The sequence below is a fragment of the Salvelinus fontinalis genome, chromosome 1 (assembly GCF_029448725.1).
Source record: "Salvelinus fontinalis isolate EN_2023a chromosome 1, ASM2944872v1, whole genome shotgun sequence".
Classification (NCBI taxonomy): Eukaryota; Metazoa; Chordata; class Actinopteri; order Salmoniformes; family Salmonidae; genus Salvelinus; species Salvelinus fontinalis.
Genome location: NC_074665.1, coordinates 24,414,370 through 24,441,139, shown reverse-complemented (window position 1 = coordinate 24,441,139; position 26,770 = coordinate 24,414,370). Strand labels below are relative to the sequence as shown.

At 44.3% G+C, this 26,770-nt stretch overlaps 1 pseudogene; it reads right to left on the bottom strand.

Annotated features, from left to right (window-relative positions):
• Positions 1-188: 188 nt before the first annotated feature.
• Positions 189-26,557, bottom strand: LOC129843750 (E3 ubiquitin-protein ligase FANCL-like; annotated as a pseudogene).
• Between the last annotated feature and the right edge of the window lie 213 nt (positions 26,558-26,770).

Sequence of the window (26,770 nt, the reverse complement as noted above, 5' to 3'; positions counted from 1 at the left end):
TGAAACTGAAGTTACCCATTTACCTTGTGCCTGTAGTGGCATGATTTGAGCAATGCAAAGAAGCAAACACCTGAAATGACTTTTGTATTATACTATATGACTTTTGCATCGTTTGACTTTTGTATGAATTTATTTTAAAAGTAGCAGGTCTCAGTTTGGATATTGTGTGTGTACTGATCTTTTATGGCCTACTGATCAGGTTGGATAGTCGTGGGCGTGTGTCCCTCACCTCGTACAGACGTCTGGTGGAACGATTGGCTACAGAGATGGTCATTGCACACACCTGATCAGGGTTGGCCGACTCCAGACGGTAGGAGTAACAGATCCCACACTCCACACTGAAACTCTACAAGACACACCACAGAGTCACTGATCAAGACACAGAATTCACAGATATCCCCCACTCTCTCCTCCTGTCTCTCCTTTTCTCTCTATCACCCCTCTTCACTTCCTCTATCCCACTACACAACACTTTCTCTTTTCTACCAGTCTATCCACCTCCCCTACACTCTCTCTCTTTTTGCATATTGCTTTTCGTGTAATGAGAAACCCCTTTTTTCACTCCAAGCGATCCATTAAAAAGAGGATGGCAGGTAAAATGTCAACATCTGGTCAAGTAAACTTTTCAATCTTCCGAATGTTAATGATGCTGAGGCATTAATCACTGCGGCGACAGCGGATAAACACGGCGCCCTTTCAACCCATCCGCCGGCAAGTAAAAAAAGAAAAAGATAAATGGATAAATGTGTGATTAAAGCAATCTTGATAGTGGCAAGGATTCTGCCATCTTTGTTATTCAAATGATTTTTTTTCTGCAAACAACCCAATTAAAGGGGATGCACACCCACCTCCAGCAAACATAAAAAAGAATAACAGACAGAAAAATATATATCTGTCCACCACAAACACGATTGCTCGGTAGAGGTAATTGTGAGGGCTTGGTGTTTGAAACAGGGAAATACAACGTGCAGATTTTTCGTGGGTGGCAGGTGACAGGAATTCTATTTCCAAAACATCACTGAGGTTCTGCAAGCCGCTGCAGTCCGGGCTCCTAAAAGACACGAGAAACAGCTCATTCACACACTAATTAAAGACATGCAAATTAGGGAGAGACAGGGGGAAGAGGAGTTTACAATTATGACCAATATGTCCTGTATTTCTCTCCCTGCTCGGAAATGTTGAAGACCGAGGCTATCACGATTATATGGCATAGGAGACTTGGTTCATGTTAAGACTTTGTTCTTAGTTCAGATTTTTCGAGGGAGGCAGGTGACGGGAATTCTATCTCCAAAACATCACAGAGGTTCTGCAAGGCGCTGCAGTCCGGGCTCCTGAAAGACACGAGAAACAGCTTCTTCACACACTAATTAAAGCCATGCAAATGAGGGAGAGACAGGGGGAAGAGGAGTTTACAATTGTTGAATGTTGAAGACCAAGGCCATTATATGGAATAGTGTACTTCGTTCATGTGGAATGTTTCCAGCACTATAAATCAGGAAATACCATTGTATGGGACATATAACATAAGACAATACCAATAAATAAATGTTTGATTACCTAACTTACCATGAATGCATGTTGGCATTGAGCTTGTTCCTCAAAGGTGTTACCACTGCAAGAGAAAATAATTCACACAATGAATTGGTGAATTACAAATGGACATTGTAAAAATACAGTTTTAGAGATAAATCCCCCTGCTAGTGTTGTGTAATACAGTCATTTCTTTGTGCATTTTAGAAAACATCACCCTAAATCTAATTTGTTTCTAGTGCTGTCAAGGGTTTTCCTGGATGCAGCACACAGGCTCTTACAAACAGCTATTCATATTTGACAACAGAGAGTCAGGCAAAGAGGAAATATTCGAACAACTTTGACAAACGCTCTGCTCTTGTCTGTTCCACCCCATCAGCCTCGTCTTTGTGTACAGCCATCATTGCATTCTGTTTGTTATTCTTAAATGCAAAAAGCAATATTTCTGCGTGACCCCTTCAATTTGAGGGTCGCTGCCTGCTTCAGTCTTGGCGACAGGAGTGTGTGTGTTTTAATATATTTTAGTAGCATTGCTAGGCAACCAACAATGAGTTCTGTGTGGTACCATTTTGCCAAGCATGACCTTGGATTTAAAGAAACAATTGGCAACAATTGTTGGGACTTGGATAAAACAAACTCGACCTTGGTTGGTCCTCGCAAACTCTTACCAAATCATTATGTTATAAATGTTTATTTGGGGTAGTGTACATTCAACAGGACAAATAATGTGCCCCCAAAAATAATCCATCTTTCCTTTTGTCTCCCCCAAATATTTCTTTGATTTTTTTTATTTTCAAGTCTACAGAAAATACTCATGCCAAAGAGGAAAAAAAATTCAAACATAGAAAATCCGATAAAAAAAGGACAAAGGAAACACTAATATTCTGTGTAAGTCTCTAAGAGCATTGCACACCTGGATTGTACAATATTTCAAAAATTCCTCAAGCTCGGTCAAGTTGGCTGTTGATCATTGCTAGACACCAATTTCCATGTTTTGCCATAGATTTTCAAGCCGATTTAAGTAAAATCTGTAACTAGGCCACTCAAGAACATCAATGTCGTCTTGATAAACAACTCCGGTGTATATTTGGCCTTGTGTTTTAGGTTATTGTAATGTTGAAAGGTGAGTGTCTCCCAGTGTATGTTGGAAAGCAGACAACCAGGTTTTGCATGTGCTTAGCTCTATTCAGTTTACTTATTTATTTTTTTACCTTTATCTCACCAATTTTGTGGTATCCAATTGGTAGTAGTTACAGTCTTGTCTCATCGCTGCAACTCCTGTACGGACTCGGGAGAGGCAAAGGTCGAGAGCCATGCGTCCTCCGAAACACAACCCAACCAAGCTGCACTGCTTCTTGACACAATGCACATCCAACCCGGAAGCCAGCCGCACCAATGTGTCGGAGGAAACACCGTACACCTGGCGACCTGGACAGCGTGCATTGAGCCCGGCCCACCACAGGAGTAGCTAGTGAGCGATGAGACAAGGATATCCCTGCTGGCCAAACCCTCCCTAACCCGGACGACGCTGGAACAATTGTGCGTCGCCCCATGGGCCTCCCGGTCGCGGCCGGCTGCGACAGAGCCTGGGCTCAAACCCAGAATCTCTGGTGGCCGGTAAAAACTGTTGAGAAGCCTTTTTGTCCTAGACTTGGCACTCCGGTATCACATGCCATGAGGTAGTAGAGAGAACAGTCTATGACTGGGGTGGCTGGGGTCTTTGAAAATGTTTAGGGCCTTCCTCTGACCCCGCCTGGTGTAGAGGTCCTGGATGGCAGGGTGATGTACTGGGCCGTACGCACTACCCTTTGTAGTGCCTTGCGGTTGGAGGCCGAGGAATTGCCGTACCAGGCAGTGATGCAACCAGTCAGGATGCTCTCGATGTTGCAGCTGTAGGACCTTTTGAGGATCTCAGGACCCATGCCAAATCTTTTTAGTTTCCTGAGGGGGAATAGGCTTTGTCGTGCCCTCTTCACGCCCATCTTGGTGTGTTTGGACCATTCTAGTTTGTTGGTGATGTGGACACCAAGGAACTTGAAGCTCTCAACCTGCTCCCCTACAGCCCGGTCGATGAGAATGGGGGCGTGCTCGGTCCTCCTTTTCATGTAGTCCACAATCATCTCCTTAGTCTTGGTTACGTTGAGGTATAGGTTATTATGCTGGCACCACCCTGCCAGGTCTCTGACCTCCTCCCTATAGGCTGTCTCGTCGTTGTCGGTGATCAGGCCTAGCACTGTTGTGTTGTCTGCAGACTTAATGATGGTGTTGGAGTCGTGCCTGGCCATGCAGTCATGGGTGAACAGGGAGTACAGGAGGGGACTGAGCACGCACTCCTGGCGGGCCCCATTGTTGAGGATCAGCGTGGCAAATGTGTTCCTACCCTCACCATCTGGGGGGCGGCCCGTCAGGAAGTCCAGGATCCAGTTGCAGAGGGAGGTGTTTAGTCCCAGGATCCTTAGCTTAGTGTTGAGCTTTGAGGGTACTATGGTGTTGAACGCTGAGCTGTAGTCAATGAATAGCATTCTCACATAAGTGTTCCTTTTGTCCAGGTGGGAAAGGGCAGTATGGAGTGCAATAGAGATTGCATCATCTGTGGATCTGTTTGGGCGGTATGCAAATTGGAGTGCGTCTGGGGGTCCGGGAAAGTGGTGTTGATGTGAGCCATTACCAACCTTTCAAAGCCCTTCATGGCTACGGACGTGAGTGCTATGGGTCTGTAGTCATTTAGGCAGGTTGCCTTTTTGTTCTTGGGCACAGAGACTATGGTGGTCTGCTTGAAACATGTTGGTATTACAGACTCAATCAGGGACATGTTGAAAATGTCAGTGAAGACACCTGCCAGTTGGTCAGCACATGCCCGGTGCACACATCCTGGTAATCCGTCTGGCCCCGCAGCATTGTGTATGTTGACCTGTTTAAAGGTCTTACTCATGTTGGCTATGGAGAGTGTGATCACACAGTCGTCTGGAACAGCTCTGTGTTGCTTGCCTCGAAGCGAGCATAGAAGTGATTTAGCTCGTCTGGTAGGCTTGTGTCACTGGGCAGCTCACAGCTGTGCTTCCCTTTGTAATCTGTAATAGTTTACAAGCCCTGCCACATAAGACGAGCGTCAGAGCCGGTGTAGTATGATTCAATCTTAGCCCTGTACTGACGCTTTTTCCTGTTTGATGGTTCGTCGCAGAGCATAGCAGGATTTCTTGTAAGCTTCCGGGTTAGAGTCCCGCACCTTGAAAGCGGCAGCTCTACCCTTTAGCTCAGTGCGACTGTTGCCTGTAATCCATGGCTTCTGGTTGGGGTATGTACGTACAATCACTGTGGGGACGATGTCCCCGATGCACTTGTTGATAAAGCCAGTGACTGATGTGGTGTACTCCTCAATGCCATCGGAAGAATCCCGGAACATGTTCCAGTCTGTGATAGCAAAACAGTCCTGTAGTTTAGCATCTGCTTCATCTGACCACTTTTTTATAGACCGAGTCACTGGTGCTCCCTGCTTTAATTTTTGCTTGTAAGCAGGAATCAGGAGGATAGAGTTGTGGTCGGATTTACCAAATGGAGGGTGAGGGAGAGCTTTGTACACGTCTCTGTGTGTGGAGTACAGGTGATCTAGATTTTTTTTCCCTCTGGTTGCACATTTAACATGTTGACAGAAATTTGGTAGAACTGATTTAAGTTTCCCTGCATTAATGTCTTACAAATAATTGTATGTGTGGGGTACGGACATGAGGTAGTCATTCAAAAACATATTAAACACAGATTGAGTCCATGCAATTTATTATCAGACTTTTAAACATACGATTAAAGATAAACTTCTCCTTAATGCAAACGCTGTGTCAGATTTAAAAAAGGCTTTACAGCAAAAGCACACCATGCGATTATGTTAGGTCAGCGCCTAGCCACAGAAAACCATACAGCCATTTTCCAACCAAGGAGAGGTGTCACAAAAGTCAGAAATAGCGTTCAAATTAATCACTTACCTTTGATGATCTTCATCTGGTGGCACTCCCAGGTATCCATGTTAGACAATACATTTTCGTTTTGTTCGATAATGTCCCTCTTTATGTCCAAATACCTCCGTTTTGTTGGTGCGTTTAGTTCAGAAATCCAAATGCACATTGCGCACTCTCAACATCAAGACGAAAAGTTTAAAATGTACAATAAAAGTTAGTAGAAACATGTCAAACGATGTTTAAAATCAATCCTCAGGTTGTTTTTGTCATAAATAATCAAAAATATTTTAACCGGACACAGGCTTTGTCAATAGAAAAGCAGAAACAAGAAAGGCGCGTTCCTGATCACTCCCAGGACTCATGTCTGGAAATTTCCACTGGCCTCTCATTGAAAGTGCTGTATATCCCTAATTTTTCAGAGTAAAAGCCTGAAACAATGCCTAAAGACTGGCCACATGTAGAGGAAGCCATAGAGATCGCGAACTGGGTCCTACGTCTTTGTATGGTGGATAGGCTTTCAATGGAAAAACAGCCTTTCAAAATAATAGTACTTCCTGGTTGGATTTTCCTCAGGTTTTTGCTTGCCATTTCTGTTATACTCATAGACATTATTTTAACAGTTTCGAAACTTTAGTGTGTTTTCTATCCAAATCTACTAATTATATGCATATCCTAGCTTCTGGGCCTGAGTTTGGACACGCTTTTCATCCAAAATTTCGAATGCTGACCCCTACCCTAGTGAAGTGTAACCACATTTCTACTCCTGAACTTGTTTAGGCTTGCCGTAACACAAGGGTTGAATACTTATTGAATCAAGACATTTCAGCTTTAAATGTTTAATTAATTTGTAAAACATTCAAAAACATTATTCCAGTCTGACGTTAATTGGGTATTGTGTGTAGGCCAGTGCCAAAATCATCTACATTTAATACATTTGAAATTCAGGCTGTAACACAACAAAATGTGGAAAAAGTCAAGGGGTGTGAATACTTTCTGAAGGCACTGTACATATTTCCTTTGTCTGTGATCACAGACATGACAGCATATGGTAGGTGGAAGCCAAGTTTCCTCAATACTCTGTGTTTGCTTATCAAATTGAGTCAGATCAGTTGATAGACTAAATGTGGGAAGGAGGAAGCGGTTAAAAAATACTGAAGCACAGTCATTCAATACAGAGTACACATTCCATATTGTTCAGAGCAACAGACGGGTTACAGTTATTCAACTGACAGTCCAGTACAACATTGGTGCCCAAAGACCAATAAAAGCATGCACAACTTGTCGTACTTTAACACGAATGGGGTATGGCAGCCAACGACCTTAGAGTTCCACTTCTTTCATTAGAAAACAAGAAACTTCGGCTGCAGTGGGCAAAGGAACGAAAACACCGGAGAATTGGAAAAACTGCCTGGTCTGATGGCTGTTTCAGATGGATGGGAGGACTAGGGTATGGAGAACAACACATGAGTACTTGGATCCATCATGCCGCGTGTCAACATTGCAGGCTGGTGGTGGTTGTGTGATGGTGTGTTTTCATGGCACACATTGGGCCCCTTGATAAAAGTGGAGCAGCTTTTGAATGCCACAGGATATCTGAACCATAAGCATTTGTTGCACCTTAATTGGGGAGAACAGGCTTGTGGTAATGACTGGAGCAGAATTAGTGGAATGGTAAAACACATACATCAAACACATGGTTTCCAGGTGTTTGATGCCATTCCATTTGCTCTGTTCTGGCCATTATTATGAGCCCTTCTCCCCTCAGCAGCCTCCTGTGATCTGAACATCATTGCCAATCATGTGAATCCCTTCATGGCAGCAGTGTTTCTGTCTGCGATTTGAGTTTTTCAGCAGGATAATGCCACAAGGCTTGGATTGCCCAAGAATGGTTCCACGAACATGAAAGTGAATTCAGCTTACTGCAGTGACCAGATCTCAATCCAATTGAGCATCTGTGGGATAAGATGGAACGAGCTATTTGGGGTAGAGATTCACTACCAGCCAATTTGACACATCTCTGGGGAGCATTTGAGTCAACACGGGACAGAATCCCTGTGAAACGCTTTCGACATCTTGTAGAGGTCATGCCCCGATGAGTTTAGGATGTTTTGAGGGCAAAAGAGGGTTCAACTCAATATTCATGTTCATTGTTTTTGTCAAAATTGCTCAAGCTCAGTAAATTTGCTTGGCAATCATTGATGGACAGAAATATTTAAACCTTGTCTCTGATTGATTTTCAGACAGTTTTAAGTCAGGACTGGGTCACTCAACACCTCTTTAAAAGCCATCCTGGTCTATCTTTGGCTTTAAAATGTGTGGTTTTGTCCCAGTAAAAAATACAACTCTATCCCAGCGTTAGGTATTCAGAAGACTCCTTTCATATTTGTTTTGATCCTGACAAACTCTCCAGTCCCTGCCAGTGACAAGCATACCCAGAACATGATATTGACACCACAATACTTGACAATACAGAAGGTTTCACTCTATACTGTGTTAAATTGGATTTGACCAAAATCTTACATATTTAATTTTTTATTTAAGCCACAAAGATCAGACTACCTTCTTTTCACTTTGTTATACTGGCTGGTGATGTGGAGTGAATGCAATGTTGTTAATCCACCCATTACAAGGCAATACTGACATTAAACAAAGCATTATTGTCGTCATATAGATTCTGAGGTTAACTTATAAGGCAAAGCATGGACAAAGAGATGCTTGTCACGTTCCTGACCTGTTTTCTGTTGTTTTGTATGTGTGTGATGGTCAGGGCGTGAGTTTTGGGTGGGCAGTCTATGTTTTCTGTTTCTATGTTGGTTTTGGGTTGCCTGGTATGGCTCTTAATTAGAGGCAGGTGTTTTGCGTTTTCCTCTAATTGAGAGTCATATTAAGGTAGGTTGTTCTCACTGTTTGTTTGTGGGTGATTGTCGCTGTGTCTGTGTTTGTTGCACCACACGGTACTGTCTCGTCTCGTTCTTTCGGTCGTTCCTGTTCATGTGTTCTTCGTTTCATGTAAGTTCGTAGTTTAGGTCTGTCTAGTTTGTTTTGTTATTTTGTTTATTTAGTCAAGTGTATTTCGTGTCTGTCTTTGTCTTACAATAAAATATTATGTATTCATCACCCGCTGCGCCTTGGTCAACTCACTCACCGAAAGAGAGCCGTTACAGAATCACCCACCAAACCCAGATCAAGCAGCGGGTTAACGGACAGCAACGACAGCAGCAGTGGGAAAAGGAGGATTGGACATGGGAAGAGATCCTGGACGGTAAAGGACCCTGGGCAGAGCCAGAGGAGTGTCGCCGTTCCAAGGCGGAGCTGGAGGCATCGAAAGCGGAGAGGCGACGTTATGAGGAGGCAGCACGGAAGCAAGGCTGGAAGCCCGCAAGTACTACCCTAAAATTTCTTGGGGGGGAGCTAAGAGGTAGTGGGCCGAGGGCAGGTAGGAGACCTGCGCCCACTTCCCAGGCTAACCGTGGAGAGCGGGAGTACGGGCAGACGCCGTGTTACGCAGTAGAGCGCACGGTGTCTCCTGTATGGGTGCATAGCCCAGTGCGGGTTATTCCACCTCCCCGCACTGGTAGGGCTAGATTGGGCATTGAGCCAAATGTCATTAGGCCGGCCCTACATATCTGGCCACCAGTACGTCTCCTTGGGCCGGCTTACATGGCACCAGCCTTACGCATGGTGTCCCCGGTTCGCCAACACAGCCCAGTGCGGGTTATTCCACCTCCCCGCACTGGACGGGCTACGGGGAGCATGCAACCAGGTAAGGTTGGGCAGGCTCAGTGCTCAAGGGAGCCAATACGCCTGCACGGTCCGGTATTTCCGGCGCTACCTCCTCGCCCCAGCCCAGTACCACCAGTGCCTACACCACGCACCAGGCTTCCAGTGCGTTTTAAGAGCCCTGTTCCTCCTCCACGCACTCTCCCTATGGTGCGTGTCTCCAGCCCAGTGCCTCCAGTTCCGGCACCACGCACTAAGCCATCTGTGCGTCTCCAGAGCCCTGTACGCACTGCTCCTTCTCCCCGCACTCGCCCTGAGGTGCGTGCCCTCAGCCCGGTACCTCCAGTTCCGGTACCACGCACCAGGCCTATAGTGCGCTTCGAGAGGTCAGTGTGCCCTGTCCCTGCTCCCCGCACTAGCCTTGAAGTGCGTGCCGTCATCCCGGTACCTCCAGTTCCGGCACCACGCACCAGGCCTACTGTGCGCCTCAGCAGGGCAGAGTCGGCCGTCTGCCCAACGCCTTCTGCACTGCCTGTCTGCCCAACGCCTTCTGCACTGCCTGTCTGCCCAGCGCCGTCTGAGCCATCTGTCTGCCCAGCGCCGTCTGAGCCATCTGTCTGCCCAGCGCCGTCTGAGCCATCCGTCTGCCCAGCGCCGTCTGAGCCATCCGTCTGCCCAGCGCCGTCTGAGCCATCCGTCTGCCCAGCGCCGTCTGAGCCATCCGTCTGCCCAGCGCCGTCTGAGCCATCCGTCTGCCCAGCGCCGTCTGAGCCATCCGTCTGCCCAGCGCCGTCTGAGCCATCCGTCTGCACAGCGCCTTCTGAGCCATCCGTCTGCCACGAGCCATTAGAGCCGCCCGTCTGTCCCGAGCCATTAGAGCCGTCCGTCAGTCAGGAGCTTCCAGAGCCGCCAGCCAGTCAGGAGCTGCCAGAGCCGCCAGCCAGTCAGGAGCTGCCAGAGCCGCCAGCCAGTCAGGAGCTGCCAGAGCCGCCAGCCAGTCAGGAGCTGCCAGAGCCGCCAGCCAGTCAGGAGCTGCCAGAGCCGCCCTACAGTCAGGAGCTGCCAGAGCCGCCAGCCAGTCAGGAGCTGCCAGAGCCGCCAGCCAGTCAGGAGCTGCCAGAGCCGCCAGCCAGTCAGGAGCCGCCCTACAGTCAGGAGCTGCCCTACAGTCAGGAGCTGCCCTACAGTCATGAGCTGCCCTACAGTCAGGAGCTGCCCTACAGTCAGGAGCTGCCCTACAGTCAGGAGCTGCCCTACAGTCATGAGCTGCCCTACAGTTATGAGCTGCCCTACAGTCATGAGCTGCCCTACAGTCATGAGCTGCCCTACAGTCATGAGCTGCCCTACAGTCATGAGCTGCCCTACAGTCATGAGCTGCCTTACAGTCATGAGCTGCCTTACAGTCATGAGCTGCCCTACAGTGATGGGCTGCCCTACAGTCATGAGCTGCCCTACAGTCATGAGCTGCCCTACAGTCATGAGCTGCCCTACAGTCATGAGCTGCCCCACAGTCAGGGGCTGTCCCTCAGCCCGGACCTGCCAGAGTCCCTCAGCCCGGACCTGCCAGAGTCCCTCAGCCCGGAACTGCCAGAGTCCCTCAGCCCGGACCTGCCAGAGTCCCTCAGCCCGGACCTGCCAGAGTCCCTCAGCCCGGACCTGCCAGAGTCCCTCAGCCCGGACCTGCCAGTGTCCCTCAGCCCGGACCTGCCAGAGTCCCTCAGCCAGGACCTGCCAGAGTCCCTCAGCCCGGACCTGCCAGAGTCCCTCAGCCCGGACCTGCCAGAGTCCCTCAGCCCGGACCTGCCAGAGTCCCTCAGCCCGGACCTGCCAGAGTCCCTCAGCCAGGACCTGCCAGAGTCCCTCAGCCAGGACCTGCCAGAGTCCCTCAGCCAGGACCTGCCAGAGTCCCTCAGCCAGGACCTGCCAGAGTCCCTCAGCCAGGACCTGCCAGAGTCCCTCAGCCAGGACCTGCCGCCCCTTATCCCGGTGCTGCCCCTTATCCCGGTGCTGCCCCTTATCCCGGTGCTGCCCCTTATCCCGGTGCTGCCCCTTATCCCGGTGCTGCCCCTTATCCCGGTGCTGCCCCTTCATTTAGGTGGTTTTAGTTGGAGGGTGGTCATTGGGAGGGGAATACAGAAGCGGGGAGTGACAATGGTGGTGTGGGGACAGCGTCCGGAGCCTGAGCCACCACCGTGGTCAGATGCCCACCCAGACCCTCCCCTGGACTTTGTGCTGGTGCGCCCGGCGTTCGCACCTTGAGGGGGGGGGTTCTGTCACGTTCCTGACCTGTTTTCTGTTGTTTTGTATGTGTGTGATGGTCAGGGCGTGAGTTTTGGGTGGGCAGTCTATGTTTTCTGTTTCTATGTTGGTTTTGGGTTGCCTGGTATGGCTCTTAATTAGAGGCAGGTGTTTTGCGTTTTCCTCTAATTGAGAGTCATATTAAGGTAGGTTGTTCTCACTGTTTGTTTGTGGGTGATTGTCGCTGTGTCTGTGTTTGTTGCACCACACGGTACTGTCTCGTCTCGTTCTTTCGGTCGTTCCTGTTCATGTGTTCTTCGTTTCATGTAAGTTCGTAGTTTAGGTCTGTCTAGTTCGTTTTGTTATTTTGTTTATTTAGTCAAGTGTATTTCATGTCTGTCTTCGTCTTACAATAAAGTATTATGTATTCATCACCCGCTGCGCCTTGGTCAACTCACTCACCGAAAGAGAGCCGTTACAATGCTTACTAGGCCAGAAGCCTAGAAGCCTAGGCAATTAGAATTGATCATACAACCTTCCTCCGTGGACCTGATACAGGATAAGGGAGAAAACAAAGGCATTTACTTCCATTTATAACACCTGAAGGTGTAACCTTTCAACCATAAAACCAACCACCTTTGACCAATCAAATGATACCAAGTTTACAGTGTAACCTGACCACCAATGCCCAATCTCCACAGGGTGTCACAGCATTTAAAGGCTTGTGTGGGAGATGAGACCAATGTAAATGTGATAGAATTCCTGAGAGGACAATAAAAATCCTTTGCATAATGGAGTAACTCAGAATTCACCCTGTACAGATACAAGTTACCACAGAGATAATTCATCCATGTAGGTAGCATCAGATTTGTCCTATGTGAACACATTTCAGATAGATACCAAACATGGATACTATATCATTATTCTATCACTCATTCAATAGTCAGTCCTCTGGATACTGTAACAGAGAGATACATTTTGGCCCCTCAGAGGGGGAAGGGCTGACTAGTTCTTGGGAATGGTCCATTCCTTGTGTTCCTGGACGAGCCTACACTAGAACCCAGGTATTTTCATAAATCTATAACCTCCCAAAACTCGTCCAGAGACTCTAGAAGCAGCAGGAACTGAGTGTGAACGTTGCCCAGAGAACTCTGTGTGAGTAACAGAACACAACGGCTATGACAACCTAAACCAGATTTCAAATGTGGGGGTGGACACTTCTCAATAAAGAAATGAATTGGCCTAATTGAGAAAAATAATAATTCATTAATATAATTATGCCCGTACAAATTAGATAGTCATGATTTGCAGAACGATTTGCATCTATAGAAAGGTCTGGTCTTGGAGAGAATTACTGTACATGTTGACTAATCATTTTCTCTGTATTAAAATGACCACAATTATAACTTCAGACAACTAGCTGTCTCAACCACGTAAGTTGTATCTAACGGTTGGGAAAATCTTTTTGCCTAAATTTGTAAGGTGAAGATGACATATCAGACTATAGACTACCACGAGATAGTATCACATAGACAAACATGATTTAGAAAATTATTCTACTCTTTATTAAGTTTTTAATGGAGACAGAGGCTCAACAAATCTAATTCCCTTGAACAAATTATTTGATTAGACTAGCTCTCTCCCCCACCACCACGACACACTAAAGAGGGAAACCCGACAGAAGTGAGAAGGAGAGAGAAAAAATAAAGAGAGAGAAATGAACCAAAATTATGGGTCATTGTGCCAGCACAGTGCACACAATTTAGCATCGCACAGGTGCAGAGACTCCGCAATTACTGGCCAATTAATGCCAGTGGCGTGATTATGGTTATGGCTCCATAGAAATACAGTGGACCCAGTAAAAGAGGGCTTGGTAACTGAATTCCTGCTGGATTTGAGTGGCAGGATGTAAGAGTGTCTGTGGAAAGCTTAGATTCGCTCAGTGCTCCTTGAGTGCCTTAATTAAGCCTCTTCATCTAGCACTGAGTAAAGACAGATCTATCCTCACTACATGCTAAACTACTGAGGAAACGCGAGTATAACTGTACCTACTAAAACACTGCTAATAAAAGCAATCATCTAGCAGGTTTCAAATGGAGTAATTCAGCACGAATGGATACCTAAAGCTTTCATAATCATGGCTTGTGTGGACATTGAGGGAACAGTGACGTATGTGCCTGGGTTTTCTTCACCTGGCTGACGACAGGTATGATTCTAACCCTGTCCTCCAATCCTTTATGACTGGTAGGTCTGGCACGTACGTGTGTACACGCACGGACTCACACACACAGACTGCCTGGCTGAGGTTGTTCATGCTGTGCCACACCTGCAGTGGTGGGTCTGGTGCCCACCGATGGTCCTGCCCACCCACAGTCTGATACAGACAATCACCACACACTGTTTTTGAAAAGACACGAAACAGGTATGTAGTATGTACGTATACGCATGCATTGTCTGTCTCTTGTTCTCTCTCTAATGTGCACACAAACTACAGAGTCTTTCTGTCCCTCATTCTATCGCACAAACACGCAGTGTGGCACATCTTGGCCCTGCAACAGAGCAGGCAATAATTACTCATTTAAATGAACATGTCAGGACAGCAGACAGACAAGCCCTTCCCCCACAACACACACGCACCAGATACAATTTTCGCAGCACAGGAGTGATCCATCAGCTGCCCAGCAGGCAGACAGGCTCCATACGGCAGAGCTGTACTGAGCTGGTCTTCTCTGTATGGTTTGCCATGTATCACACACACACACACACACACACAACAATAAAATACACACACCCACACACACATGTAGAGGCTCACATACAGCACACAGAACGAGAACAGCTGTCAGTGTCCAAGGCTCAATATTACTGTCTGACTGAGAATGTGTGTGTGTGTGTTGTACCTGTGGTGTCCAGGTCATTGCCGGTGGAACAGGTCCCTCTGCAAAGCACTCTGTGGCCTCTACATAGTGCTGTGAATTGGAGGGGAACATGCCTTAATTAACACCCCTCCCTGGGTACCTGTTAGCAATACTGTACAGTACACACTAAATATAGCTTATGAGCATAGTTTTTTTTTGCTATTTTACCTGTTGCTTTCTCACGACCATTTTTCAGAAGTTAAACCACGCCCTGTCCTTAACATTTCTTTCTTAATTTCTCTCCATATTATCCTTTCCCAGCCTGCCTGTCCCCCACCCCCCGACCCCACCCCAGCCACAACTCTTTCTGCCAACCCCTACCTTCTATCCTATGACTTGGGTAGGGGAGAGGGGCGGGCGAGGAAGCTGGGCCACAGGGGGAATTTTTACTCAGAGATAGGGGCTGGCTGGTGGGCACGTGGGCATTTGGGCACAGGGTGAAACCAACCACCTCCTCTGGATATCATCAGGGCCAGCTACCCACCAAGCTGCGATGATGCCATCCGTCTCAGCACTCTCTAACCCAGCACTGCCACCCTGCTATACCCAGAATATGGCCTCTATCGCCAACCAAGATGTGCTCAAAGTGATCTAGATGTCGTACCTCCTCCATGCCCTTCTTAATCATTTTAAGAGGACCACAGAGATGTATTTCTACTAGATATGCCCACATGGTCTTATCTCACTCCTCTCCTCTGGTTTTGGAGGGTTGTATCATACCACTGAGTGTCTAAAGTGGATATCTCTACACTCCCATCTCACAGCGTGTTGGCACCTCTCACACAGACTTCCCCCAAAGTATGTTTGCCCTAGATATGTCTTTTAACACAAGTACTTTATTTTAATACATGGATATTTGACTGTAATGTGTAAGAGTATGTCTTGTTTTTTTTATATTGACTGTTAACTTACAATGTGTGTGTTTTCTCAATTCAGGCTTTAGTTAGTTTAACTGTAAGTGTACATGTGTGTGAGAATTGACTATCATAGCATACAATGAGTGTACAAAACAATAGGAACAACTTCCTAATATTGAGTTGCACCCCCCCTTTTTGCCCTCAGAACAGCCTCAGTTTGTTGGGGCATGGACTCTTCAAGGTGTCGAAAGCGTTACACAGGGATGCTGGCCCATGTTGTATCCAATGCTTCCCACAGTTGTGTCAAGTTGGCTGAATGCCCTTGGGGTGGTGGAAAATTCTTGATACACACGGGACACTTGTGAGCGTGAAAAACCTAGTAGTGTTTCAGTTTTTGCCACACTCAAATCTTTGCACCTGGCACCTGTGCGCCTGGCAGCTACTACCATACCACGTTCAAAGGCCCCATTCAAAGGCCCCATTCAAAGGGGGTGCAACTTTGAAATTTGTGTGCATTTTTGTGAATTTGTTAGATACTACATCACTGTGGGAGCTAGAAAGACAGGCATTTCTCTACACCCGCAATAACATCTTCTAAATACTGTGTGTGTGACCAAAAAAATCTGATTTGATTTAAATATTTTGTCTTGTCCATTCACCTTCTAAATGGCACAAAGACACAATCCATGCCTCAATTGTCTCAAGACTTAAAAATATATTTTTTAACCTGTCTCCTCCCCATCTACACTGACTGAAGTGGATTTAACAGGTGACATCAATAAGGGATCAAAGCTTTCACCTGGATTCCCCTGGTCAGTCTATGCCATGGAAAGAGCAGGTGTTCCTAGTGTTTTCTACACAGTGTACGTGTGTTCTCTTACCTTGGGATTCAATTTGACGGTGACGACATGCTGTCGTCCTGAGGAGTTCTCAGCCTTAAGTCTCAGTGTGCGGAACTCTGTGTCAATGAACACCAGTGTGGGAACACACAGATCTCCGTCACTCAGTTGGTCAGACACATACTGCATACAGAGGGGACGCATTCTCACACACAGGCCGAGTCAGAGGGGTTTAGTAGAGGGAATGCACCTTGCTCCCATTATAGCCTATTAATCACTCCCCGAGAGAGGGAGTGGAACATCTACATTAGCGCTGTCCCTGTTCTGACTCAGATCTCCCCTGATTTAGTGCACCATATAGAAATCCCCCGTAGGTACAGATCTAGGACCAGCCTACCTTTCCCTAATTCTAACCTTAACCATTAGCGAAGGTAACGTCAAACTGACCTTAGACCAGTGTCTAGACTCTGGGGACTACTTTGTCTTATATTTACAGTGCAGTAATGGCACTGTTTCTGACGGATGCAAGTATGATGCTTGAAAAACTGACACATACACGTACACTGACACATACTGAACTCAAATATAGAAATCAGTGGCAAGGTACAGACACACACACCGCGATGCAACACAGCACTTCGCTCTCCTTTAACCTAGTAAAATACGCACATCATTTATTAACTCACTCTTCATGTCCCTCTCACTCAATTCATCTCCCCTTCCCTCATTCTATTTTACTAGGGGTAATCTATAAAAAACAAAAAAATCTGCATATCAATATCACAGCTCCACTGTTGCGTCACAGTCCCATCTCTACTCTGCATTCACATGGGGCCTCCCGCCCCACATTAGCAGGGGCTGGCTGGCAATTGGCGTGATGGACACAGCGTGACAGTGCGATGCCCCACTGTGAAGACTGATGAGAGTCGAGCATTTGTAAAATATGACACTTAAATCACATCAATCAAAAAATCTAAATGTAACAACAGGAACGGAGCTGCTTCGAAAACAGGAAGAGATGACACGTGTGTCTAAGTGAGCAGTATATGGATGGAGCTAGCTTTAAACAGTGGTGAAATTGCCATTTGTTACAGTAATGATGAGAACTGAGGTGCTCCAGCTACAATTCAAAAGTATTTGACATCTATGTAGAAAGCCATAGACAGTCAATTCTACTCACATGTGAGTTCATTCACATACTATTTCACCAGCAAGTACTTTATGTTTGGATGAACTATCAAATGTATAGAACATGTCTCTGGTGTACTTATCCTGGAGGGAAGCTTGAGATTAAGTGAAGCCTTAAAAAACTCCTCATACTTTAGGAACGTGTGACAACCAGTACCGATTACCATAAAAGCCAAATAGATGTATGGCCATTTGTGGTAAAGGCAATGTATACGATTTTAGGGAAACCTAAAGACAGATTGAAGACAGATTGAAGAGCAATGCACAAAGGTGCACACAAACACACATCTCTTATTTCAACAATGACACACACAAGAAACATTTATTTGCCATGAAAACAGGTGAATATGGAATCAAGATATGTCTATTTAATGATAACCAACACTTATAAAAGCTGTGTTTAGGGCAGGGGTATTCAGGGGTATTCAACCGGGAGGTACAGTGCATTCAGAAAGTATTCACCCTTACGTTCTCCACATGTTGTTGTGTTACAGCCTGAATTTAAAATGGAGTAATGATACCCCATATTGTCAAAGAGGAATTATGCTTTTCTAAATTCTTGCATTTTAAAATTTATCTAAAATGAAAAGCTGAAATTTCTTGAGTCAATAAGTATTCAACCCCTTTGTTATGACAAGCCTAAATAAGTTCAGGAGTGAAAATGTGCTTAACAAGTCACATAATAAGTCGCATGGACTCACTCTGTGTGCAACAATAGTGTATAACATGATTTTTGAATGACTACCTCATCTATGTACCCCATACATACAATTATCTGAAAGGTCCCTCAGTCGAGCGGTGAATTCCAAAAACAGATTCAACAACAAAGACAAGGGAGGTTTTCCAATGCCTCGCAAAGAATGACACCTATTGGTAGATGGTAAAAAAACAACAACCTGCCACTGAATATCCCTTTGAGCATGGTGAAGTTATTACACTATGGACACACCAGTCATCACAAACATACAGGTGTCCTTCCTAACCTCAGTTGCTGGAGAGGAAGGAAACGGCTCAGGGATTTAAACATGAGGCCAATGGTGACTTTAAAACAGTTAGAGATTTAAATGGCTGTGATAGGTGAAAACTGAGGATGGATCAACAACATTATAGTTACTCCACAATACTAACCCAATTGACAGAGTGAAAAGAAGGAAGCCTATACAGAATATTCCAAAACACCCATCCTGTTTGCAACAAGGCACCAAACTAATACTGCAATTGTGGAAAAGCAATTCACTTTTGTCCTGAAAACAAAGTGCTATGTTTGGGGCAAATCTAATACAACATATTACTGAGTACCTCTCTCCATATTTTCAAGCAAAGTGGTAGCTGCATTATATTATGGGTATACTTGTAAAGGACTGAGGACTTTTTCAGGATGAAAAACATAAACTGAATGGAGCTAAGCACAGGCAAAATCCTAGAGGAAAACCTGGTTCAGTCTGCTTTCCACCAGACAGTGGCAGATGAATTCACCTTTCAGCAGGACAATAACCTAAAATACAAGGCCAAATCTACACTGGAGTTGCTTACCAAGAAGACAGTGAATGTTCCTGGGGTCCAAATTACAGTTTTCACTTAAATCTATTTGAAAATATAAAGCAAGACCTAAAAATGGTTGTCTAGCAATGATCAGCAACCAATTTCACCGAGCTTGAAGAATTTTCAAAAGAATAATGGGTAAATGTTGCACAATCCAGTATTCATACCCCTTGACTTATTCCACATTTTGTTGTGTTACAGCCTGAATTCAAAATTTATAAAAAATATTTTTTTCTTACCCATTTACACTCAATACCCCATAATGACAAAGCGAAAACATGTTAAAAAAAAGTAAGTATTCACACCCTTGATTCAAAACTTTGTAGAAGCATCTTTGACGGAAATTACAGCTTTGAGTTGTCTTGGGTATGTCTGTATCAGCTTTTAACATCTGGATTTGGAGATTTTCTCCCATTATTCCTTGCAGATTTTCTCAAGCACTAGATGGTGAGTGGCGGTAAATATCAAACTTCAAGTCTTTCTACAGATTTTCAATGGGATTCAAGTCTGGGCTTTGGCTGGGCCACTCAAGGACTTTCATATTCTTGTTCTGAAATCATTACAGTGTTGCTTCGGCTGTATGCTTGGGGTTATTGTCCTGTTGAAGAGTAAATCTTTGTCCCCAGTCTGTGGTCTTTTGAAGCAGGTTCTCATCAAGGATTTAACAGTATTTGTCTCCCTCTCTCCTTACCATCTACCAGTCTCTGCTGCTGAAAATCATCCTCATAGCATGATCCTGCCACCACCATGCTTCAAGGTAGGGATGGTGTTAGACAGGTGATGAGCTGTGCTTGTTTTTTTCCAGACATAGTGCTTTGCATTCAGACCAAATAGTTACATTTGTGTCTCATCAGACCACAAAATCTATTACTCCAGGCGTGCTGTCATGTGCCTTTTCTCAGGAGTGGCTTTCGTCTCCCATAAAGACCAGATTGGTGAGTTGCTGTAGAGACTGCTGTCCTTCTGGTAGATTCTCCCATCTCGGCCGAGGAACTTTGTAGTTCTGTCAGAGTGGTCACTGGGTTCTTGGTCACCTCCTTGACCAAGGTCCTTCTTGCCAGGTTGCTCAGTTTGGTTGGACGGCCAGCTCTAGGCAGAGTCTGGGTAATTCCTTTTTTCCCCCCATTTCCCACTGTGCTCTTGGAAACTTTCAACACTCTACAAATTGTTTTATACCCTTTTCCAGATATATTCCTCAACACAATTTTGGAGATCTACGGACAATTCCTTGGACTTGGTATAGTTTCTGCTCTGACATGCACTGTCAACTGTGGGACCTTATAGACAGGTGTGTTTCTTTCTAAATCATGTCCAAACAATTGAAAGTCCCACAGGTAGACTCCAATCAAGTTGTAGTGACATCTCAAGGATGATCAAAAGAAATCGAATGTCCCTGTGCTCAGTTTGGATTGCCATAGCAAAGGGGTGTGAATACTTACTGAATGTAAATGAGATATTTCTGTATTTCATTTTCAATAAATTTGCTAACATTTCTAAAAACATGTTTTCACTTTGTCATTATGTGGTAGTGTGTACAGATGGCTGAAATGCATTTTGAATTCAGGCTGTAACACAAGTCAAGTGGTATGAATACTTTATGAAGTCTCACTCTACCTACAGTAGAAAAGAGGATATATTTGTTTATTTAACTAGGCAAGTCAGTTAAGAACAAATTCTTATTTACAATGAAGACCTATCCCAGACGACACTGGGCAAGAAGCGCACCAACCTATGAGATTCCCGGCTGATTGTAATGCAGCCTGGATTCGAACCAGGGACTGCAGTGACACCTCTTGCACTAAGATGCACTGCCATAGACTGCTGCGCCACTCAGGAGCCCTTATATTTTCCCTGGGTTGCCAGTTTGCCTGAGAGGGGGTTCCTAGGCAAGAAAAGTTTGAAGATCCCTGGTTTAGGGCATAGAGGGGGCAAGAGTAGAGATACTTGACTCCATATTCCCATTCATTAACTCATGACACACCTTCTCAAGGCAAAAAATAAAACTCAAGCCCATTCAAATGACCAGGCACATAGAAAGCCTCTCTTACCTGCACCAATCAGCGGACAGAGCTAGTGAAAACTCTGGGCTATTAACGCTGCTGCCAATTAAGACACTAAACACATCTCGAGTGCTTTGAGATACGCCCGCTGCTTCTAACGGTAATACAACATTGAAATTACGTTAACCTCGTTTACACATAACTTCACCCCCCTCCCTTCCCCCGATTAACCCTAAGAGAAAGGTCTTCAATCTAACCAATTTGCAATTGCTAATATCAAAATAGTAGCGGTGGTCATTAATGGGAAAAGTGGAAAATTAGTAGCTGGAGATACATCATCAGTGACAAAGAGAAGATGGTATTAGCTCTGGCTGTCACTCAGTAAGGCAGAGTTATTAAATGGGATCTGGCTTTAACTATTACTCAATAGTCAGCAGGGTTCGTATAGACAGTTGCAAGTCAAGTTGAAGGACTTTCAAGTACTTTTTAAAGCTCTAATATTTATTTCCAAGGACCATCAATTTATAATAGTTCCTATTATGCAATTGTTTTTAGTCGCCAACAGATGGCAGTGCACCCCCACAACCTCATAAAAAAACGTACTATTCATCACTACCTTAAAAGTTCTACTCAATAATGCGTGTTTCACTACTTATTTACTACATAAGTGGTAAGTCAGTACTGATGATGTTGACTGAATCCTTATATGAACTGTAACTAGGTAAAATCTTTGAAATTGTTGCGTGTTGCATTTATATTTTGTCTTTACTGTACATAATATTATATTGCTTTTATATTTAAAGTGTCATTATACTGTATTTCACAAAATTGTTGGTCCACAAAGGTCTTTCTTACAAAAACAAGTAGTGCTGAAGTCACCTCTCCTCCACTTTGAACCGTAAGACATTGATATTGCATTTTTAATTGCATTATTAATTATTAATTTCATTATTAATGTTAGTTCTCCATGCACATTTAAGGTCCAGTCATACTACCCTGTTCTGAACCAATTATAATTATCCTAAGTCCCTCTTTGTGGCATCTGACCACACGACTGAACAATAGTCCAGGTGTGACAAAGCTATGGCCTGTAGAATATGCCTTAAAGCTAGTGTTGTTAAGAAGCTAGAGCAACGCTTTATTATAGACAGACTTCTCCCTATCTTAGCTACTGTTGTATCAACATGTTTTGACCATTACAGTTTACAAACCAGGGTTACTCGAAGCAGTTTAGTCACCTCAACTTGCTCAATTTCCATATTATTCATTGCAATATTTAGTTGAGGTTTAAGGTTTCGTGAATCATTTGTCCCAAATTCAATGCTTTTAGTTTTTGAAATATTTAGGACTAACTTATTCCTTGCCACTCATTCTGAAACTAACTGCAGCTCTTTGTTAATTAAGTGTTGCAGTCATTTCAGTCCATGTAGTAGCTGACATGTATAGTGTTGAGTCATCGGCATACATGGACACATTAGCTTTACTCAAAGCCAGTGGCATGTCGTTAGTAAAAATTGAAAAACATAAGGGGCCTAGACAGCTGCCCTGCGGAATTCCTGATTATACCTGGATTATGTTGGAGAGGATTCCATTAAAAAACACCCTCTGTGTTCTGTTAGACAGGTAACTCTTTATCCACAATATAGCAGGGGGTGTAAAGCCAGAACACATACCTTTTTCCAGCAACAGACTATGATTGATAATGTCAAAAGCCCCTCTGAAGTCTTACGAAACAGCCCCCACAATCTTTTTTATCATCAATTTCCCTCAGCTAGTCATCAGTCATTTGTGTAAGCGCTGTGCTTGTTGAATGTCATTCCCCATAAGTGTGCTGAAAGTCTGTTGTCAATTTGTTTAGTGAAAAATAGTATTGTATCTGGTCCAATTTTTTATTTTACAAACGTTTAGTAAGGGTTGGTAAAAGGTTGATTGGTCGACTGTATGAGCCAGTAAAGGGTGCTTTACTATTTTTCGGTAGTGGAACAACTTTTGCTTCCCTCCAGACCTGAGGGCACACACCTTCTAGTAGGCTTAGATTGAAGATATGACAAATAAGAGTGGAAATATCATCGCTATTATCCTCAGTAATTTTCCATCCAAGTTGTCAAACCCCAGTGGCTTGTCATTGTTGATAGACAACAATCATTTTCACCTTTTCCACACTCACTTTATGGAATTCAAAATTGCATAATTTTGTCAGTTAAACTTGAATGTGTAGTGTCTGTGTTTGCTATTGGCATGTCCTGCCTAAGTTTGATAATCTTGCCAATGAAAATGTAATTAAATTAGTTGGTAATATCAGTGGGTTTTGAGAAGAATGAGCCATCTGAATCAATGAATGATGGAGCTGAGGTAGCTATTTCTCCAAAAAATGAATTTAAGCTACATATGTTAATGTGGGCTATTTTTATAACTTTTCTGGGATGCTTGATTATTTGTATTGCTTTACTGGTAAGCTTATCAGAAGTAGACATGCTCATAGCTGATAGCGTAAGGTGAGCTACACACAGAGAATACCGCCAGTATAACTCTGGTTCATAGGCACACGATTACTGCATACAATGGCTGTAGGATCAACAGAGGCATTCAGGGCAGTTAGGGGGAAATACATTAAGTTACTTAAATTGTGTCTGCCAACGTCCCTGGGATAATGTACATTTGCACAGCATTATGACAACTCAGTGACACAATGGTAGGGATTAACTGAGCTGGTCTTGGGTCATTGATGAGTCAATGTCTCAAAGCAGCCTTGAAATGCGTGAACAGCAATCCAGGAGCCAAAATGATTTGGATAGACTCCGTCATTCCTGTAGAGCATATTCGGTTTCCAGAAGGTGTCGAAGTTATCTATACAAGTGATTCCAACAGAGCTAAAGAAATATTTTAGCCAGGTGTGTAATGCCAGTGGCCTGCGTTCCTTTCACACCTTCGGCCCAATGATGGTACCAGACCTTAAATAATTGCCCACTTTTTGTAATCTTTCAGTGCTAGAATCAGTTCTTTAAATCAATCTTGCAAAGTTCCGAGATAGCCCCCCTGATGTCATTTGATCTCACATGGTCTACAACAGTGTCAGTTTCCAGTAACTGACATAGAATGGTTGCAAGCAGCCTTGTAGTGTCTTGTACTCGTGCTCCAGGATAGCACAGGGTTTTTACCATGGGAACCAAGATGTTTCTTATAGTAGAACTGCAGTTGATGGCAGCTGGTTCAATGGCTGAGGATGTCCGGCCGTGGATGATGAATGGGACGGAGTCTCAGACAGCCTCACGGTCTGGTGAGGGTGGGAGCTTGTCGGCGGAGTTTCCCGTTGGGCATAGTGGTGAATGAATGCTCGACTAAAATGGCAAATCTGGGGGAGCAGGCGAACATAACGATTTCACATGAATCATTCATGATTCCACTCGTTCAGAGGTAGGCACAATTAGAACTCAGATCAAGAAGCCTTCTGAGCTTTGATCAACACTGGGTACGCAATAATAAGTAGGTAAATGATAATTATCAAAATAAAAAAGGTGAGTAAATACTATTTCACAAATAAAATGGTGCGTAAATGGCGTTTGAGTGTCTTTACCCTCCACTACATCCCTGGATGGATCTGGCAAAACCGCTTCATAACCATCAAGGATTGAATCTACATTTTCCTGGCGTTTTAGCTATCGATGTGATGTTTGGCGGCGCCTAACCAGTCAGTTCTGTACCTGCCTGGCTAAGTAGCAGTGTGGGTGGAATGAGCGAGCTCACCTGGCAACCAGAGCGCGAAACACGTGAGGAAATAAAACCTTGGTATTCTGCCTGGAAATGGGATAAGTATGGAAATTAATTTGTAAGACATACATTTTTCATTTTAACATATTTGATCACTTTCTGTTCTCCTCTTTTCAAGGACCAACTTGAGAAAATGTCAGATTTTCAAGGTATTCCAGTACTTGAATTTCAGAGTGCCAAGTTCAAGTACTTTAAGCACCTTATGCAAACCCTGGTTCAGTTATTAATACAGTACAATATTGTCCAAAGCCTTTCTTTATATTGATGGTAGAGTAGCTGTAAGGTAATAATGTGTCACTGGCTGGTCTAATAGACCTCACTAGGAAATACTCCAGGTCATAGTTGTAGACTCTGTGACTAGCGACCAGAGTTGTTCCTGGTCAGGTCACGTAGTAAAGAAAAACTCCTGTCCCTAGTCCTACTTGCTCCAGTACATACTTTTCCCAACCCTAGGTCCTCCATCTCAGTGATGAGCCGAGAGTAGTACTGTGGAGGGGGTATGGAGCGACACTCCAGCATGCTCTTCAGGGCCACTTCCTGGAACATAGAACACTTCCTGTTTACATTCAATCACCAGCATTTCAGTACTGTATGTATTATTATGACATTTAGGAATATGTCAATATCAATCTGAGGCAACAACAGATGCTCTTACCAGGACAGTCTTCAGCTCCAAAACAAAGCTGACTAGATCAGGCGAGTGATGTCATCTCTGTGAAAAGACAAAAACAATGAGAAAAGAGACATGCCTAAATAGCTAGAAAATTAAGTGATACTGTAGTGTCTTCCAACAAACCAACTTGAAGGAGCCGTTTAAATCAAGGCCAAGGTTTTGATTAATGGAGCCTGTCACTAGGTTTAATAATTAATAATAGCTTAAAGCCTGGGAACATAATGAACTTTACAGCCCAGGGTGAAATATTAATCTAATCCCAACAACCAAGAGGGGACCACATAACAAATAGGGACATTTCTAAGGCAATGTTAATTAAGCAGTGGAAACTACTTTTTTAAACAAGCAAGTCAAACAAAGCAATGTACAGTCCACTAACCACTAAACAGTCCAGTCCACCGACTGGTGAAAACATCTTCATCTGAAAGAATTTGGTCTCTCAATTGGTAGAGTTAAAGTGTTAGTGTAGATTGCCCTGTTTGTCTTACCTATTTTACTATATGCACATATCCACGCAATACCTGTTTCAGCTGCCAGCAGCATTGAAGCCTGCAATGCAGAAGGATATGTAATAAATCATTGATTCCATTTGATCCAGGGGACTAGAGTACAATATAATTCATTCAGGGTACCAACGAAGACAAGCAACATGTATCATTAAGTTTGACACCACCATTTCTCTGCGCCAGTCTGTCAGAGATAGAGAGAGACAGAGAGACAGACAAACAAAGACAGACAGGAGGGACTGACACTGACAGACCATTCCTTGTTGCGTCTGTATCTCTCGGGGACACACAAAATAGAATAAAGGGGACTTGTACTCAGATAGGTTAAGTTGATGATCTGGGTGAAGCAGTATTCTCGTTCTGAAGTCTCTCACCTAAAATAAAATAGCAACAAAAGTAGATAAAATAGGCCATCAGATCATCTTCAAAACATACACATTACCATGAGATCTGTTAAAAAAAATGGTTTGTTCTTCTGGCAACGTAGCATGTAATTAACTTATCCACAAATTCGCTGATGCTGTCTACATAAACAGCTGACTGTCCAAGAATCAATGCAAGGGCACGCGGCTACTACACAGCCAACACTACAAAATAATATCAAAGATACATGATCTCTTGGCTTGATTGTAGAGAAGTAGCAAGCTCAGAAACCATAACATGGTTGTCCCACCTGAACCATGACAAATCCATCAGACAGTTTTCTCCTTGTTGAGTGGTAACAACAGCGGTCTCTCTTTCACAATCAAACTCTCCATCCTTGACAGTTCGAAGTCAGCTGTGTGGTGGTCTAATGTTAACAACATAGTTAGCTGACCATGCTAGCATGTAAAAAATGTTCAAGTGTGCAGCTGCTTGCTCACGTTCCTACCACTTGAACGTGTCTACACTTCAAGAACATTACACTAAGAAAGCAAACATTGCGTTTGAGGCAAAGGTATTTCCGAAATACATGCTTTGCTTTTGTGTCACAAGCTGAAAACCATCTCCATTTTGGTTGAGTAGCTGGATAGCTGATTGTTTTTCTATGAAAATAATAGT